Below are 5229 nucleotides of genomic sequence, written 5' to 3'. Positions count from 1 at the left end.
ACCCTGTGTGTCCCCCTGCCTGTGTCCCCCCTCCAGAACCCCTGTGTGTCCCCCCTCCAGAACCCCTGTGTGTCCCTCCCCAGAACCCCTGTGTGTCCCCCTCCAGAACCCCTGTGTGTCCCCCCCCCCAGAACCCCTGTGTGTCCCTCCCCAGAACCCCTGTGTGTCCCCCTCCAGAACCCCTGTGTGTCCCCCCCCAGAACCCCTGTGTGTCCCCCCCCCAGAACCCCTGTGTGTCCCCCTCCAGAACCCCTGTGTGTCCCCCCCCCCAGAACCCCTGTGTGTCCCTCCCCAGAACCCCTGTGTGTCCCCCCCCAGAACCCCTGTGTGTCCCTCCCCAGAACCCCTGTGTGTCCCCCTCCAGAACCCCTGTGTGTCCCCCCCCCAGAACCCCTGTGTGTCCCTCCCCAGAACCCCTGTGTGTCCCCCTCCAGAACCCCTGTGTGTCCCCCCCCAGAACCCCTGTGTGTCCCCTCCAGAACCCCTGTGTGTCCCCCTCCAGAACCCCTGTGTGTCCCCCCCCAGAACCCCTGTGTGTCCCCTCCAGAACCCCTGTGTGTCCCTCCCCAGAACCCCTGTGTGTCCCCCTCCAGAACCCCTGTGTGTCCCCCCCCAGAACCCCTGTGTGTCCCCTCCAGAACCCCTGTGTGTCCCCCTCCAGAACCCCTGTGTGTCCCCCCCCAGAACCCCTGTGTGTCCCCTCCAGAACCCCTGTGTGTCCCTCCCCAGAACCCCTGTGTGTCCCCCTCCAGAACCCCTGTGTGTCCCCCCCCCAGAACCCCTGTGTGTCCCCCCCCTGAACCCCTGTGTGTCCCCCCTCCAGAACCCCTGTGTGTCCCCCCCTGAACCCCTGTGTGTCCCCTCCAGAACCCCTGTGTGTCCCCCCTCCAGAACCCCTGTGTGTCCCCCCCCAGAACCCCTGTGTGTCCCTCCCCAGAACCCCTGTGTGTCCCCCTCCAGAACCCCTGTGTGTCCCCCTCCAGAACCCCTGTGTGTCCCCCTCCAGAACCCCTGTGTGTCCCTCCCCAGAACCCCTGTGTGTCCCCCTCCAGAACCCCTGTGTGTCCCCCCCCCAGAACCCCTGTGTGTCCCCCCCCTGAACCCCTGTGTGAAGCTCGTGCTCATCGGTATCGTCCTCGTGAAGTCACGTGACAAAACACCTTTAAGGCCGAATGGCAAAACAAGTGCCTGCTACACACTACACACTACACACTACAGACTACACACTACAGACTACACACTACACACTACACACTACACACTACAGACTACACACTACACACTACACACTACACACTACACACTACAGACTACACACTACACACTACACACTACACACTACAGACTACACACTACACACTACACACTACAGACTACACACTACAGACTACACACTACACACTACACACTACACACTACAGACTACACACTACACACTACACACTACAGACTACACACTACACACTACACACTACACACTACACACTACAGACTACACACTACAGACTACACACTACACACTACACACTACAGACTACAGACTACACACTACACACTACACACTACACTACACACTACACACTACACTACACTACACACTACACACTACACTACACTACACACTACACACTACACACTACACACTACACACTACACTACACACTACACACTACACACTACACACTACAGACTACACACTACACACTACAGACTACACACCACACACTACACACTACACACTACACACTGCACACTACACACTACAGACTACACTACACACTACACTACACTACACACTACACTACACTACACAGTACACAGTACACAGTACACACTACACACTACACACTACACTACACTACACACTACACACTACACACTACACTACACTACAGACTACAGACTACACACTACACACTACACACTACACACTACACACTACACACCACACACTACACACTACACACTACACACTACACACTACACACTACACTACACACTACACTACACTACACTACACACTACACTACACTACACACTACACACTACACACTACACACTACAGACTACAGACTACACACTACTCACTACAGACTACACACTACACACTACACACTACACACTACACACTACAGACTACACACTACACACTACACACTACACACTACACACTACACACTACAGACTACAGACTACAGACTACACACTACACACTACACACTACACACTACACACTACAGACTACAGACTACACACTACAGACTACAGACTACAGACTACAGACTACACACTACACACTACACACTACACACTACACACTACACACTACACACTACACTACACACTACACACTACACACTACAGACTACAGACTACACACTACACTACACACTACACACTACAGACTACAGACTACACACTACACACTACACACTACACACTACACACTACACACTACACACTACAGACTACACACTACACACTACACACTACAGACTACAGACTACACACTACACTACACACTACACACTACAGACTACAGACTACACACTACACACTACACACTACACACTACACACTACACACTACACACTACAGACTACACACTACACACTTCAGACTACACACTACACACTACACACTACACACTACAGACTACACACTACACACTACACACTACACACTACAGACTACACACTACACACTACACACTACACACTACAGACTACACACTACACACTACACACTACAGACTACACACTACACACTACACACTACAGACTACACACTACACACTACACACTACACACTACACACTACACACTACACACTACACACTACACATACTACACACTACACACTACACACTACACACTACACACTACACACACTACACACTACACACTACACACTACAGACTACACACTACACACTACACACTACACACTACACACTACACACTACACACTACACTACACTACACACTACACACTACAGACTACAGACTACACACTACACACTACACACTACACACTACACACTACACACTACACACTACACACTACAGACTACACTACACACTACACACTCCACACTACACACTACACACTACACACTACAGACTACACACTACACACTACAAACTACACACTACACACTACACACTACACACTACAGACTACACACTACACACTACACACTACACACCACACTATACACTACACACTACACACTACACACTACACACTACACACTACACACTACACACTACACACTACACTACACTACAGACTACACACTACACACTACACACTACACTACACTACAGACTACACACTACACACTACACACTACACACTACACACTACACTACACACTACAGACTACACACTACACACTACACACACTACACACTACACACTACACACTACACACTACACTACACTACACTACAGACTACACACTACACACTACACACTACACACTACACACTACAGACTACACTACACTACACACTACAGACTACACACTACACACTACACACTACACACTACACACTACACTACACTACAGACTACAGACTACACACTACACACTACACACTACACACTACACTACACACTACACACTACACACTACACACTACACACTACACACTACACACTACACACTACACTACACTACACACTACAGACTACACACTACACACTACACACTACACACTACACACTACACACTACACACTACACACTACAGACTACAGACTACACACTACACACTACACACCACACTACACACTACACACTACACACTACACACTGCACACTACACTACACACTACACACTACACACTACACACTACAGACTACACTACACACTACACTACACTACAGACTACACACTACACACTACACACTACACACTACACTACACTACAGACTACAGACTACACACTACACACTACACACTACACACTACACACTACACTACACACTACACACTACACACCACACTACACACTACACACTACACACTACACACTACACACTACACTACAGACTACACACTACACACTACACACTACACACTACACACTACACACTACAGACTACACACTACACACTACAGACTACACACCACACACTACACACTACACACTACACACTACACACTACACACTACACACTACACTACACACTACACTACACTACACTACACACTACACTACACTACACACTACACACTACACACTACACACTACACACTACACACTACAGACTACACACTACACTACACACTACACACTACAGACTACAGACTACACACTACACACTACACACTACACACTACAGACTACAGACTACAGACTACACACTACACACTACACACTACACACTACACACTACACTACACACTACACTACACTACACACTACACACTACAGACTACACACTACAGACTACAGACTACACACTACACACTACACACTACACACTACACACTACAGACTACACACTACACACTACAGACTACAGACTACACACTACACACTACACACTACACACTACACACTACACACTACAGACTACACACTACACACTACACACTACACACTACGCACTACACACTACACACACTACACACTACACACTACACACTACACACTACACACACTACACACTACACACTACACACTACACACTACACACTACAGACTACAGACTACACACTACACACTACACACTACACAATACACACTACACTACACACTACACACTACACACTACAGACTACACACTACAGACTACAGACTACAGACTACACACTACACTACAAACTCCACACTCCACACTCCACACTACACACTACACACTACACACTACACACTACACACACTACACACTACACACTACACACTACACACTACACACTACACACTACAGACTACAGACTACAGACTTCAGACTACAGACTACACACTACACACTACACACTACACACTACACACTACACACTACACACTACACTACACACTACACACTACACACTACAGACTACACTACACACTACACACTACACACTACACACTACAGACTACACACTACACACTACACACTACACACTACACACTACACACTACACACTACACACTACACACTACAGACTGAACTACACACTACACACTACACACTACACACTACACACTACACACTACACACTACACACTAC

Source organism: Eucyclogobius newberryi, unplaced genomic scaffold, assembly GCF_026437365.1.
Source record: "Eucyclogobius newberryi isolate DKJ021-1_F unplaced genomic scaffold, fEucNew1.0.hap1 SCAF_536, whole genome shotgun sequence".
Taxonomy (NCBI): Eukaryota; Metazoa; Chordata; class Actinopteri; order Gobiiformes; family Gobiidae; genus Eucyclogobius; species Eucyclogobius newberryi.
This window is presented reverse-complemented; position numbering follows the sequence as displayed.